Source organism: Cupressus sempervirens, chromosome 10 (genome assembly GCF_028749045.1).
Source record: "Cupressus sempervirens isolate cs-2001-9-10 chromosome 10, ASM2874904v1, whole genome shotgun sequence".
Lineage (NCBI taxonomy): Eukaryota > Viridiplantae > Streptophyta > Pinopsida > Cupressales > Cupressaceae > Cupressus > Cupressus sempervirens.
The window spans coordinates 684,277,401-684,294,207 of NC_143127.1; positions in this window are offsets into that span (position 1 = coordinate 684,277,401).

The following is a 16,807-nucleotide window of genomic DNA, read 5'->3' on the forward strand; positions in this document are numbered from 1 at the left end:
CATAGTTTTTTGCTATGGCTTCAAGCAGGTCAAAATCCATGAACACGCTGGGAACAACAAGCTTCCCAAGATCAAAATTCCAAATGTTGGCATGAGGGGCATATAACTTTCTCTCTGCAAACCATTTCTTGAATAAACTCAAACCAGTCTGAGCAGTTTGAGCATCCCGGACCCAATTACCCTTATCATACAATCCATCAGCTACCCTAAGCCTAGGATTGAGTGAGGTCAACCTCTTAACTTGCACCGTTTCTACAGTGGACTCAGGAAGTAACTCAAGCAAATCATCATGCACATTTCTATCCAGGTAGTTTACTGCTCCTATAAATCCCTTCTTAGGAGGCATCTTGAGCTATCCTCTTTAAAACTTAAAAGCTCACAAAGATGATGGCAGTTTTACTTACTTGAATTCTGTCTCAATTTTCCTTTGAATTCCTGCAAAATTTCAGCGAACAGATAACTTGACAATTTCTTATCAACCTTGGCACGCTTTTCTTTCAGTAATAGCTTCTGCACAGGAATGGCTTCAAATCTTTTCTCGCGTGAAATGAAACTGATGCAATCTCTCTGTATTATACTCTGTTTTTTATCACGGACGAAGCTTTCTTGTCTAATTAATACAGAGAGTGGCACTACATTTTTAATTTAAAACTGCGCCGTTGATCTTCAAAGATCCTACGATCATGTGGTACAAAGAGAACAACTAGGAGTTACACTTGCCATGTCAGTCATATTACCCAATGAGAGCTTGCCATGTACATAATTCTTTCTTTTGATGGCGCTTACCTTTAAACCCACTAACGACGGAGAACACGTGTCAGCATGTCGCTACTTCGTTATGCATAAAGAACAAGCACCTTTCCATAACGAGGCGACGACAACCGTTGATCGGATCAAGAAATGATCGAAAGATACGCTACAGGGCTTCTTAAGAAAGAAGGCGGTGGGCCCATCTCGCTATGTCGCTATAATTATCTTCCTTGCTACTCTTCATAACGAGATAGCGAGCTCTGTTGATTCACTTCAAACTGACGTTCCAGATTTCTTGTACATTTAGTCAGGTAGGCATTAATGAGAATCGGATCTCTGCACAGCTAGCACATGTCAAATTTTATCAGTCACCTGTCATTACACGTCATCATAGATCTTGTCGATCTTTTACCACTTTACGGGCCCTCGCTAACTCGCTAACGGTGAAGAACCTCAATTTTCTGATAGCGAGGTAGCGAGCTTCGGCACTTTAAAGGATTCCGTGCCGGAAAAAGCAAGGGGGTACCCGGTAATTACTTCTGTTTAATTAAAAATGATTCTGACAACAGTATTTACGACAGGTCATGCCACCTGGTGTAATTATGACACAAGCAAGATGCAATGTCATCATTTTAAGATTTTCACGTGGCCTCACTACTTCGCTAACGGTGAAGTGTCTGAATTTTCCGATAGCGAGGTGGCGGTACTTCCGGAAAAATATCAACATTCCGGCTCTGATGTCAGATATTCTAGTGGGTCCTTTTCCCCCTTTTTACGGCGAATTGCTAAGTGTACCTGCACAATAAAGCAATTAAATAGCAAATCTTCGATCGCCGCACGTTCACTTCATGGTCCCACCACTTAAAAAAAACTCGACACTCGCTATCTCGCTATACTTAATGAGCATGCAACTTTCAATAGCGAGATAACGCCAGCGGTAGATCTAATCAGATCTGACGGTTGGGACAAACAGTAAGAAAGGTAACCTGGGAGAGAGGAAAAGGAATACGGAAGCATATTCGCTTCTTTTGAATTTTGAAAATTTTCGCGCCCGACCTTTCATAAATAGAGATGAATGTAAGGCTTACAAGGCGAATATTTCTCACAGATGGTTTATCCAAAACCTTATACTTCATTTAGACATAGATCACCTGACCTTTCTATGGTTTAACTGAAAAAATTTTTACTGCAGAAAAAGTCAGACCAACAAGAAGTAGAGATAAAGGTATGATGACAAGAAGTAGAATCAATGAAGAACTATGTCTGAATGTAGATGAAGCATGTAAAGATGAATATTTGAAGCAAGCTATGAAAGAAGAATTGGATCAGATGGTGAAGAATGAGGCATGAGAATTGGTTCCTAGACCAACAAACAAGAATGTGATAGGAACAAAATAGGTATTTAGGAACAATATGCATGAACAAGGTGAAGTGGTAAGGAACAAAGAAAGATTGGTCTGTAAAGGTTACAACAAGAAGGAATAGACTATGACAAAACCTATGCTCTTGTGGCAAGAATACAAGTAGTAAGGTTATTCTTAGCATATGCAAAATATAAGAAATTCAAAGTGTAGTAGATGGATGTCAAGTCAGAAATTCTAAAAGGAGAACTTGAAGAAGAGGTATACATAGAATATCCTAAAGGTTGTCCTTTAATAGATGACAAGGACAGAGTATGAAAATTGAAGAAAGCATTGTATGGCTTGAAGAAAGCATCCTGAACTTGGTATGCAATGTTGGACAAGCATTTGAAAAAATTTGGATATAGAAAAGTTATGGCAGATAGTAATCTATATTGGAAAGAAATTGATGATGGATTGATGATTTTGGTAATACTTGTTGATGATATCATATTTGGAGGAAACGATGATGAAAGTGACAAGTTTATAGAAGAAATGAAGAAGAAATTTGAAATGAGTATGATAGGAGAAATGAAATATTTTCTAGGATTATAGATTGTGCATGATAAAGAAGGAATCTTTATTTCTCATACCAAGTATTTGAAAGATCTACTAAAAAGGTTTGGTTTGGAAGCATGTAATAAGACACAAGTTATCTATAGAGGATGAGACATCTATTATTGAGCAAAAGAATTACAGATAGGATTACAATTTTTGGCTCACATAAGGTCGGATATAGCAAATGCAGTTGGAATTGTTGCAAGATTTCAAGATGACCCAAGAGAAGCACATTATGAAGTAGTCAAAAAGATATTTAGATATCTGAAAGGAACACTAGAGTTTGGATTGTGGTATGACAGATCTAATGATTTTACTTTATATGCTTATACTAATGTTGATTGGATAGGTTGTGTGGGTGACAGAAAGAGCACCAATGGTGGAGCCTTCTTTCTTGGAGGAATATTGGTGTCTTGGCTAAGCAAGAAGTATTATTGTACCTCACAAAGTATAGCAAAAGAAAAATATGAAGCAGATGTTGAAGGATATAAGAATAGAATTCAGTGAACTTGTTGTCATACATTGTGACAATACAAGCACAATAAATATGTCAAAGAATCTAGTTTTGCATTCTAAGACTAAGCACACTTATATCAAGTATCACATTTCGAGAGAAAAAGTTGTAGAAAAGGAAATTAGATTGGAGTATGTATGCACCAAAGAGTAGATTGCAAATATTTTCACTAAGCCTCTTCCCAAAGCAACTTTTGAGTATTTATGAGGTATGCTAGGGATTATGCCCCTTCCTACGTTAGAGTAGATGATACAAGAGTGCATCAATCCAATGTAACAGAGCACCATTATTTGTTTGGACTAAATGTTGATGCTTCCTATATGGGGGAGTATCTATGATGGACAAAGTCATCTAGGACTATTATTGGATGTTGCTTTAATAGTGTCTATGGACATTTGAGTAAGGTAGAGATAGTTGTTATAGAAATTGATGGTTGCTAAAACCTTTGACATTGATATCAATGGGGGAGAAGTATAGTATGAAAAATAGTTTGAGAGAAGTAACAATTTGGAAGAAGTAAAGAAAAATAGGCTAAGAAAAGTAGTAGTTTGGGAGAAAAATATAGCATGGAAAAATAGTTTGATATAAATCACATTCAGGTATATCAATGGGAAAGAATGATTGATGAAGATGATTTGAAAAGAAAGGTTAACAATCTGTTGCAATTGGTATTTTTGGAACTAGATTTTTTCATCTATGTTGCCATCAATGCCAAAGGGGGAGATTGTTGGGAGCATGAATGCTGATGATATTCCTATGGGGGAGTATTATAGAAGCATGATTAGATCATTATCATGATGATATGTTATATTCATGGTTGTGTTTGTCATTAATGTCAACATAGAAATTTTCTATGGTATCTAACAAAAGAAAAATAGAAAGATCAAGTTGGTACCGATAGACAATTGAGCATTTTCACTAAGTGAGGTTAAAGGGAGATATTACTAAGTTTCTAGTATATACAACTAACCTTGGAAGCATAAGATATTAAATCTGGAAGAAGTTATGCAATTTTTGGTGAAGACTATTTTGAGATAGAGTTTACATAGGCATGTTCTAGTAAATTTGTTATATCTCTTAGCAGAGTAGTTATTCTGAGAAGCCAAAGTTAAAGATGTGAAGAAGACTTTCTGAAGATGATGTAGTTAATCTCACTTTTCATGATGTTACATGTACTGAAAGTTGTTCAAGTTACAAGGTGAAAGATTAATGTTATCGCTAAGTGTAACATATTCTTAATGTGGTCCTATAATAATCAATTGAGAAGGTGTAATAATTGACTCAGGGAATTGTTGTATGGATTTGGTATAAAGGAAGGATATTTTCCTTTATCATGTATGGATGAAAGTTAATGATTGTAAGCAGCATGAAGAGAAGAATGGGAATATAAGTAGAGTAGAGAGAAGGTGAAGGAAACTTCATTGCTGAGGTTTTATTGTGTGATCTGAAGTTTGATACTTGGATCTGAGGTTCTTGACCTAGTCTACAAGGTCTGACTGTGATTGGTCTAGTTGATAGGATAGAGGAGAGAAGTTAAAGAATAGTATAGACAATTATTATATAAGGAATAGTTGAGAATTCAGTTGAATAGTGAGTTCAGTGGTCTTTCCCTAGAAGCTTTTTGGACAGTGGGTCCTTCTATCTTCTACAACTCCTAATAGGGTTGGCAGAACTCCTAACAGGGTTGGAATCTTCTAACAAGGATTCAAAGTCTCCTCACAGGGACTCACATGTACTAAATGTTGTAATAAACTCCTAATAGGGTCCATCCTCTAACAAGGAATATTTATATTAGTACATCATCTTGTGGGAATCATTCCCAATGGGGTTTTCCCTCTGATCAAGGGATTCCCTAGTTAACATATCTGGTGTAATTGTGTATGTGCATCTTGTTATGGTTGCTATTGACTTTGGTTGAATGATTAACCTTATTTAAGGTGGATAAATGTTTTAATTATTGCATAACTAATTCACCCCCCCCCCCCCCCTCTCAAATATCTTGGTGGACTATTGTTTCTAATAGACTTAGGGGTCAAAACCCAACTAGAGAAAAAAATAGAAGGTCTTAAGGATGCATGGAAACTTAGAAATGATATCAAAATAGAAATAAATGCCAATAATAGGCACAAAATCCTATAATGAATATAATGAAGACTAGGAGGACCTATGCCTAAGTCATACCTAGAAAATAGAGCCATAGAGGAGGGAAATTAAGGAGAATTTTTAAGATCCTAGCCCTAATTTCACCTAGAATGAAGGAATCAAGTGTAGAATGCATCCTAAATGCAAATATATCCTGATAAATGTATTAAAATATGGTGCTAGACCTAACAAGATGGAAGTACTTCTATTTTAAGATGATACAGGAGGTCAAGGGGATATTGTGATAGCTATAACAAAGGTGGGAGAAGGAGCACTTGCAGAGCCTCCCATGCCACTAGTAGCCCTCACTATAGTGGATTTTAGATGGAAATAAATTGATCCTCTTATGGAGCAAGAAACAAGGAAGTTTTTGGAGGATGAAGATTTTATCAAGTCTAGGGTCTTCACCCAATTTTTGTAGAGAAATAACATAGAAAATTTTGAGGCAAAATACAAACAAGTAAAGGTAGAGCAACCTACTAGATTGGACTCCAAGATTGATGAGGATGTTTGTTGGTTAACTATTTGTTCTCCTATTAGATTTTATAACCTGACTCTTAATACCCAATCATTTGGAGAGACAAAAATATTTTACCATCAAACGAGTCAGTGTATGTGTTCTATCACTACCCTCTAAATTATAAGGTACAACTCCCTTAAGACTTGTAATGATGTGCAATGAATATGTCTTTCTTAGATCAAATTTTTGATATAATAAGCTCTTAACCTGAGAGTAGTAAAGGCTAACCAAATTGCTTGTAGACACAAAAAATTTAGGAAATGGATGAGGAAAACCTATCACACCTACTGGAATGACTAGAGTAGGTTATCTTGAGATTTTCTAACTCTTACTTCTATTACAAATGCAAATTAATTATCTAAATGAAAAAGAGGAAAGGAAAAAGAGATGCACATGAGGGCAAATGAAATTGCTTTAACTATTAGGCTTAGATGAAATGGAATCTAACAAGTTGCTAATAGATTCATCCACGTTTATTCTTCAATTACTAATAAAACTAATTTAACATGCCATGTAATAAACAAGAGAAGAAGCAGAACCATATGTGAAAAATTAAATGGAATTACTTATACTATAAATACCATAGTGAAATGGAATCACGAGGTGATCACATAATCAAATGTAATCATCCTTCAACTCTTAATGCAAAACAAATCTATGGACCACAAAATATGAAAAGAAAATTAGATAAATGGAATTACAGAGCCAATTAACCATCAAGTTTTCTAACCTTTGTATTATCAAAAGAAATTACATTTATTGTTTTCTGACATCCCTTAGTTCTAGCAGAGAAACAATCACTCAATAAAAAGAAAATAAGAATAGAACATGAAAATATCTAATCTGCAACATGATATGGACACATGGCATATTTTCTATCAATGATCCTAAATCCATGGCACTTCTAAAAACACATGGTGATTTTTTATCTTCATATTACTTCAGGAAACCTCTAAATTCTATGTTTTATTCATATTCTATTGTTGGCAACATATTCATATAATTTGTATTTCAATGGTCACTGTAGATTTGAATTCTCATCGTTGATCTTAAATCAACAATCATGATTAAAACATAATAGAGCTCCTGATTTTTCCTTTATGATTTCTTCTATGGGTCCTTCTGTGCACACGTGTCTAGTGCTTGCTTTCCTACATTGGTTATGCTTCATGCATCTTTGAAAAGTGGGAAAGTGAGCATCTTTGATCCTTTAAACTCTAATGGCTAAATGATATCTTCTCTTTAATGTTATGCTTTTGCTATAGTTTTCAAGGTTTAACATTTATTTTAAACACGAAATAGTAATGGCTCAAACAATTAACCGCATCGTAGCTTTGCAACTATCACTCATACAATATCTTCTTCTGATGTGATGATGCAATCAATCAATTTTTACTCTATCACTGCCTTAATTGATGCAACACTAATCTAGATGTACCCCAAAATGAGGTGATCCAAAAACTAGCAAACAAACACATAGCAAAAAATAACAAGAGGAGCAAGATTTAGATTCAGAGAGAAAATATTTCATATATTTGAATCAAGGAGTTTACATCCAACATACTCGACTATATAGCCTTCTAGGTTACGGCCATTACAAAGAAGAATACATCTTTCAAAGAAGAATAGATCTCCAAACTCAAATATAAACTTCTACCTCCAAGCTACTCCGCCTAAGACTCCTCTACCCAAAATTCTTAATTAAGACTCTATCCAAGATCCCTTTAAATACTTACCAAAATAGCTAACAGAAGATTCTAGAACATAGAAAAGCCACAAGTCAGCTCTTAATAAATATTAAATACCCATCACAAAATTAAATACACACCAGTTTGACCCAAATTGGAAACAAATGCAAAAAACTAATAATAGCACTCGATACATATAGGAAAACTCAGCACCAATAGGAACACTTGGCACATGATTGATCTCAGCCAGCATTGTAACTCAACAAACACTGCAACCAACCAACTTGGCACTTGAAGAATTGCTTGGTTGAAACTAGCAGAAGAATTGGGATAACACACAACTCCAAATGTTAACATGATGTGGGATAACTTCAACTTGACAATGACTAAAAATTTACTAGCAATCGACAATGTCTATAATATAATCAACAAGATAACATGATGGTTAGGATGTTCTTACATCAGACTATAAGGGTAAATAGAAAAGATCTTAGATGCTCCTGCATTAGACTCCCCAGGTAAATTGAAAAATGTGTCCCACATTTTTCTTTTGAAAGAAAATTTTGTACTCAGCTTCATCTTCGCAAAAAGTTTCCACTCCATCAAATAAAAGAGATCAAATCTAAAAATCAACCATCTATGCTTCATCCATTAAAAAATCAAAATCTCATCCAACCAATCAACATATGAACTTAATTAAAAATCATAATTCTCCATCTACAACTTATCATCACCATCATCCATAATATCATCCTCATACATGAAAACCAAATCAGCAACAATATCCAAATCACAAACCCTATCAGCAACAACATATGAACTCAGATCCATAATAGCAGCAACATATAGGTCCATAATAGAAACAACATGTATATTCATTCCTCCAACAACATATAGATCAACAACACCATGAAAATTCACATTAGTAACAACATTTATATCCTTCAACATCTTAGTAGCAACATATAATTTCAGATCCATATCAACAATAATAGCATCATGTAAATCCACATCAATAACACCTCTGAAACCCTCAACCATATTACCAACAAGTAAATCCATGTTCTTCCCACAAGCAACATCCAGATCAACATCATTCATAAAAGAATGAACATATAACTCTAGATCAACAATGACAACAACAGATAAGCCCTCAATCACATCCATTCCAACATTAACATCATTTTGCATAACAACATCTAGTTCCTTACCAACATAATTGAAAATCTCCTCTTCAGAAATCTCATTGTACACAACAAGATGCTCTACAATTTCCATGTTAGATATATCCATATACTCATGAAAACCAAAAGATACTTCCTCCATTTCAGCAAAATCATCATGTACTTCCACGATCTATCTTCTTCTCTTCATAATCTCTTTAACTAGCCAAACAACCTTCTCTATAATCCTCATATTCCAACTCAAGTCAAAATTTTCTAGATAATCAATCCTTTCATTTAAATCATCCCAAAAAGAATCATATCCATTGCTCTCAACATCATCAAGATGTCTTCCATGATTTTTCACTAACTCAATAGCTTCTACTCCAGCTATACATTTCCTCAACATGTCAAATAATTTTGGATCAGTACCTCTCCTTCCATGAACCATCTTTATAGATATAAACAATGGTTGAATGCCAAGTCCTCTACAAGTGCAGGCCAAATCTGCAAACCTACCACCCTACACCAAATTTATGAATAAGCTAGGACTTACAAAATCAAAACCCTTCTCTGATAAACTTTGCCCAACCAAGGTCCTAGTACAAACTGCCTCACACTTTGAAAATTTTCTTGCACACTTAGGAACAACTAAGCTTTGATACCAAATGATGTAGCATTAGTCTAGATTTACCCAAAAATGAGGTGATCTAGAAACTAGAAAACAAATGCATAGTGGAAAATGAACAAGAGGAGAGAGATTCAAATCCAAAGAGACAATATTTCATATATTCAAATCAAGAAGCTTACATTCAACATGCTCGGCTATACAACCTTTCGATTTGTGTCCATTACAAAGAGGAAAACATCTTTCAAAGAAGAATAGATCTCCAAACTCAAATATGAACTTCTACCTCCAAGCTGCTCCACCTAAGACTCCTCTACCCAAAATTCTTAATTAAGACTCTACCCAAGATCCCTCTAAATACTTGCCAAAATAGCTTATAGAAGATTATAGAACATAGAAAAGCCACAAGTCATCTCTCAACAAATATTAAATACCCATCACAAAATTAAATACTCATCAGGTCGGCCCAAACTGGAAACAAATGCAAAAAACTAATACTAGTGCTTGACTACCCATATAGGAAAACTCGACACCAATAGGAACACTCAGCACATGAAGGATCACTCGACACATGAAGGAACACTTGATAGGCATTACAACTCAATAAACACTACAACTAACCAACTCAAAGCTGCAAGGATCACTTGATCGAAACTAGCAGAATAAGTGGGATAACATGCAACTCTAAATGTTAACATGGTGTGGGATAACTTCATCTCGATAATGACTAAAAATTTACTTTCACTTGGAAATGTCTATAACAAAATCAACAAGAAAATGCAATAGCTAGGATGTCCCTGCATCAGACTATTGGGGTAAATAGAAAAGACCTCAGATGCCCTCAAGCTACAAGACTAGTGTCAATCGAGGAAGGGTCTTTGTCATCAGAACCCCAAAAATTAATGGGTTTAGTGGATGGATTGGAGGGAGACCATCTATCAACAATAGCAACAACATCATCATCTTTATCTTTTTCTCCCTCTGGCCTAGGAGAAGATATAGCCAGATTCAATCTGGGGAATTCCCATTTAGGGTCTCTATGGAAAGAGGGTCAACCCGCATCAGGGACAATTGGAGGAGCCACCAAGGACCAACTCAAACTTGACCTATACAGAGGTGAACCTGAGCATTGATGACCACCAAAATTATCCCTTTTTGGAAGCCATGATGCAATGCATTAGAGGCCTAGAGGAAGTCCCTCAAAAGGAATTCAAGCTTGAGGTATGAGGCTCTTAACATGGCCCAATAAGAGGAATAATAAACATGTGTAGCTACCAACACTTTGGAGCAGATCTAAAATTACCAGCAAGGGAAAGAGGTTTGGCAATCCAATATTCCAACTTCTTCTCAATCTAGGATAGGACTACAATCCACAACTCCACATGGGAGGCTTGACAGGCAAAGAGGATGCCCAGAAAGTGAAAAATTTCTCCATGTTGCACCCATTTCCACTCATAGAGTTGAAGCCATTAGGGGCTTGGAAAGAAATATTGTCTATAGCATAGGGTCTTATGCCACTGAATAGCAAACCTCGAGGCGAGACAAAAGGTATCCAAACATTGCAAGGCATTAGCAACATTATCCTAATCTTCAAGAAGGGTGAGGAAAGAATCATCTGCAAAATGGCCATTCACAAGCTGTGTAGTGGAATTAGGGAGGGAGATGCCATACATGAGGCCCTTAGAAATAGAATTGGCAAGAAGATAGCCAAACCCTTCAATAACTAGAACATAAAGAGGTGCCAAAGGACAACCTTGATAAATAGATGGTAATACAAGTAGAAGCGTCCCCAAAAAGCATTTGAATTGAGTGTAGAAAGATAGGACCGAACCCTAGGGCTTGTAGGATGGCCAAAATGAAAGGCCATTCAATCTAGCCATAGGCTTTAGCAAATTCAATCTTAAGACACAAGGCTTGTTGTTTGGACTAACAAGCCCACTCCATACCTTTTTAAACAATAACGATACTATTCAGAATTTATCTAGACTTAATAAAACAAGTTTTGTTTAGGGTGAACAATTTATGATAGTTGATGCCTCATCTTAAGGGAGAGGGCCTTAGAACTAATCTTGTAACAAACATTCAATAGAGTGATGGGCATCTAGTTGCATATGTCTTTCAGATCTCTAGCTTTAGGTATGAGCTTAATATTGCCCTTATTAATTATGTTTTCTAAGGAATGAGCATTTTAGGCTTCAAGATAGACTTTATGAAGATCAAGGCCAATATCATCCCATAAGACCTTGTAAAACTCACAAGGGAAGCCATCACACCCAAGGCCTTTATCATTAGCCATGGAGAGGACAACCTCTTTGAGATAAAAAAGTGTAAGCTTTTGCTCACAATATGTGTACTGCTCAAGGTCAAGCCTATTAGGAGTGGAAACAACACAAGCTTACAAAACTTGGTCACATGTAGCAAAAGGACCCTATACAATAAAAACCTTTTCATAATGGCTTACAAAAGCATAAAGGATATAAGGCAGATCAAAGAAAAAATGTTGGTCCTCCCTAATACACTTGATGCCCAAAGTAGAGTGGCAAGCCTGTAGGGCATTGAAAAATTCCTTAAAGACCTGATCACACACCTCCAACGAATGGAAACATGCTTTGGTTAGAACTTCCTAAGCAGCACAACTATCTGCAACTTGTTTCTAGTGATGAATATTACCAAGTTGAACTTGTAATTTTGTATCAAACAAATTTGCAGCAAGATCTTCAAAGGTTGTACAATGATCTTTTGTGGTGGCTTCATAAGATTGTCTGTAGTACTTGGCCAAATGTTTCTCATAAATGTGAAGAAATCTCTTAGTATAGTTGATGGCAACATTCCATCATTGAATTCACCCAACTAAGGTGTGGGGCCTAGGCTCAAGGTTTCAAAAGTGAAGAATGAGGGAAATGGTGAGAAGATGTGATAGCAAGGAATTATTGAGATAAAAATAGGTTTTACAAGTATAAGGATGATTTTTGTGCCAGATAATAAAAACATGAGGAAATGATCTAACAATGTCACATCTGGTAAAGGTGTGATGGGTAATCCACACTCTTGGGAAAAAGAAAATGACTAAGACATAAGCATGGCTCCATCTAGTCTCTTAAACACCCTTTTAGAGCCCACTAAAAAATTGGACCAAGCATGCCAAACCCCACCAGACAAATGACAGTTAGCATTGGGATAAAAAAAGGTCTTGCTTTTTATGCTTGTAGAACTAGACTTCTCTTTCACCATTTGATAATTGAAAAGGAAAGAACCCTTCATTATTAGTAGCCAAGTCAACCATATTGAAGTCCCCACAAAAAAATCAAAGTGGAAGGTGGGAGATAAACTAAAAACCAATGCCATAGGTGTGAGTGATCAACCACATCATTGGGGGCATAAACATTAACAACACCAAAAGAATGATTTTGAAAAGATAGCAAGATCTAGGCAATTCTTTACATGGGGTCAAAACCATGCAAAATAACTGAAGAAAGTAAATAAGGAAATAGAAAAGTGACTGCACCACCTTGGCTAAGCTTATGTTGTAAAGCAAACATGGTATTATTTGGCCAAATAACATGCCAAGCTGAGTTGAGAAGAAACCTAGCAACTTCAACCTCTTAATGTAAAAGAACATCAAGATTACCAAGTTGATGCTTGGTATCAAAAACAAAATATTTTATAGAGAGGTGTGTTAGCCCCCACACATTCCATGAGAGATAGTTAATTTTAACATAGCTTTCATGTCATCCTTTTCCCCAAGAGAGGATAATTTGTTATGCAAAAATGTGAAGGAATCAAACAAGGGATGACCAAGAGAGGTGACACAATGTATCTTTTCCCCATTATCAGAAACCTCATCTCGGCCTTCTAGGCTACATGAATAATGAAGAGATTATGAAGAAATCATCAAAGCCAGTTGTGGCACTCAAAACCAAGTGGGGAGAGAATCTGGCGTATGAGCACTCATCATCCCCTGAGAACCAAGATTTGAAATAGGTGGAGGCATGAGAAAAGGGACCGATGAAACTAGCATCACAAGACTTGAGTTGGATCGGCTATTATCCTGAGGCAAAGAGCCTGCCTTGACCACAAAGAGCTTTTTCCCTTCTTCATAATAGTAGTCTATTCCTCCTTTTTGGTAGCCAGAATCGGTTTGGCTTCTAGGAGTGGCTGATGATTGCACTCCAACAAGGGATAATCCTTAATCTTGTGTTCTGTAGACTGGCACCTACAATAACTGTTTGGAAGATTCAAGTAAAGAACCTTCTAGGTGAAGGTGGTACTGTCTATCTAGATTCTTATAGATTCCTTAAGGTCCTTGGAAAGGTTGGCCTCAATAGAAACCCTGCATTGAGGACAAGCATTAAGAACTTGTCAAGCTCAACGAAGATAATCTTGTCGATAATTTGCACACTAGCTTACAAAAAGGACTAGCATAGAATGGGAAGCCTAAGGAACTCAACCCAAATGGGGACCTTGGTTTTGTGGTTATCAAAGATGGAAAAATCATGAGACCATCTCTAAAAGGCAAGCATAGAGGACCTGGCAAACCAAGGACCTCAAAGAAACACATGCTCAACTTGGCTAGGGTTGCCAAAATGAAAAAGAAAAAATCCCTCAACAAGGATTTAGACAACATCAAGGTGGACACCCTATGGTGTCCAAACCTTGGAAATCAATTCCCATAGCAAGTTTTAAGAAGGAGTGCGACCCACAAAATAACCTATCAAGGTTTATTGTTCTAACCATGCACTATCAAATTCCTTGACATTCCAACAATATCAAGAGAAGAATTACCTCATGAAACACTTTGGGAATGAACTTGCACAAGTGTTTATTCAGAAAAATCATTCTCACCAACAATAATAGTTGTAGCACCAACATCAACTACTGTGCTAGAGAGGGTCGAGGCTATTATAACCTAAAATGAATCCCGCAATAAATGTGGTTTTATAGGTGGTGAAAAGTAAAGGATTCAGACATAACCATACAAACCCTAGCAGAGCACATTTCCTATGATCAAATTTTAGTAATCATGCAACTTTTTTTTTTCAATCACTAGTGTTCTGGCATAATCATCAATGGAATTGTTTCTTATTTATGTAATTCCATTATGTTGTGGTGTTCTTGGTACAACCAATTTTCTCTGAATTCCATGCTCAACACAATAGTTAGTGAATTCATCAGACATAAATTCACCACCACTATCAGATCTCCAACATTTTAGTTGTTTACTAGTTTCCTTCTCCACTCTAGCCTTATATGACTTGAACATTTCAAATGTATTATATTTAACATTTAGAAACATAATTGTCATCATCCTTGAATAATCATCAATAAATAGAATAAAGTATCTAGCACCATAATAACTCTCAAATTTCATACGACAACACAAGTCAATATGAACCAATGCAATTATATCATTAGATGAATGTGACTTGCTTGAGAAACTAGACTTGTCATGTTACCAAGTTGACATTGTTTAAACATAACGTTATCAAGTCTATGTAGGCTCGATAAACCTCTCACTTTCTTCTTTCTACTCACCATAATCATATTGTCAAAACTAAAGTCTCTTATGCCACAACCAAACATCTTCAACTTTAGAAATTATAGTTGGATCCAGGTAAAATAGATTACCTAATATTTGTTCTCCAATTCCAATAAAATTTCCATTAGCATCATAATTCCCACCTTTTTGTTTAGAAACTCCAATTAGTGACCAATTTTATTCAATGGTGCAACTATCAACAAATTAAATATTTCACACCTTGAACCCACTAAAAATTATCACATTTGATCTTATCATTCAACATTAGTGATCTCTTCTACCTTTCACTAGACATGGAACATCATTTTCAAGCTTAACAATTCCACCATCATACTCTTCTAACTTATCAAATTTATCAATATCACCAGTCATCTGATGTGAGAAACCACTATCAATAATCCATTTTCAGTTTTTACTAACATGATAAAAAGGGTTTTTTGATCTTTGTACCTTTCCTGGCCTGAATCTTCATTTACAACAACATATACAACTTCCTCGCATTGATTCTCATCATTTGATTAGACTTGGTGTGCTCTTCCTAAGCAATGTAGCATAACTTCTTTCCTTTTTTTTGTAATCCTTATTTCTTTGGTACTTTTTTTCCTTCTTATTATTCTTGTCATTGATGTTCTTGTTAGGGCATATAGAAACAATATAACCAACCTCACTATATTTTAAACATATAAAGGTTGAGTTACCTTTGAGTCTTCCTTTACCTCTCAATAACAGTCGAATCAATGGTTTTTTGAGCTTATCCATATATTTTTCATATGAACATGAATCACTCTCATCCTTTCTACACTTATATTTCTTTGAACTTTAAATAGTTAGTGATGTCTTGAAAGAATTCTCAACGTTAGACATACTATTATCAAAGTTACTCAACTCAAATGAAGTTAATCTATCATCCAGGGCATTAAGAGTAAGAACATATTTACTTACAACTTATTCATCATTAATGAATCTTCTACAACTTTGATGGCACTAACATCTTCTTTCATTCAATTACTATATGTACAATTTTTACTCCTTTCATCGTTATGTCATCATACTTTCCTATTAGGCTTTGAACTTTATCTCTCAATACATTTAGATCTCCACTACATACAAGTGTAATCTTATCTCACATTTATTTTGTAGTGTCACATTCTTCTATATCATCAAAATCAACATGAGAAAAAGAAGAAGCAATCTCTATCTTCAAGTTGTTGTGATCTTGTTTTTCCTTCATCGAATCAACAACCATAGGTAGGGTTGGAGGTATATACTGATTAATCTATATAATGTAATACATTATCTCTATTTTTTGTTAGGTACAATCTCATTCTTCTTTTCCATAATGTGAAATTTTCCTTGTTCATCTTAGGAACCTCCCTCTTATACTTGTTTAGATCTTAAGGTCAAGTCCCTCCAAAATTTCTTCTTTAAGCACTTAACTCTTATATGAAATTTTAGATAATAGATAGGGGGGATGAAATAGTTATAACCAATTATCCTACATACCTTAAAACACTTTTCCGCAATCTTGAACTATTTAAACTTTTAGATCACTAGCTTGGTAACCATATCTAACATCCATTCCATAAACTATCAACCTCATATATCAAGTATCAGAGTAAACTTTTAGATAATACTGAGTTGTAACAATAAATAATAAAATTTAAATAGTATGCAAAACAATAATAATCCACACAATTTTGACACAAGTATTTAACATGGAAACTGTTGTCACAAAAGCTTGCACCCTTGTCCAAAATTTTTACTTAGGGACAACCTTGTGAAACATGGAAACAACCTCCAAGTTGTGGGACTTGAACAATAAGGTTGAGCCTCCAGAGAAGGTTGGCTTCCTTTGCTATTAGGATGCACCTAAACTACACTTGAAGAGGAAAAGGGAGAAGGAATACA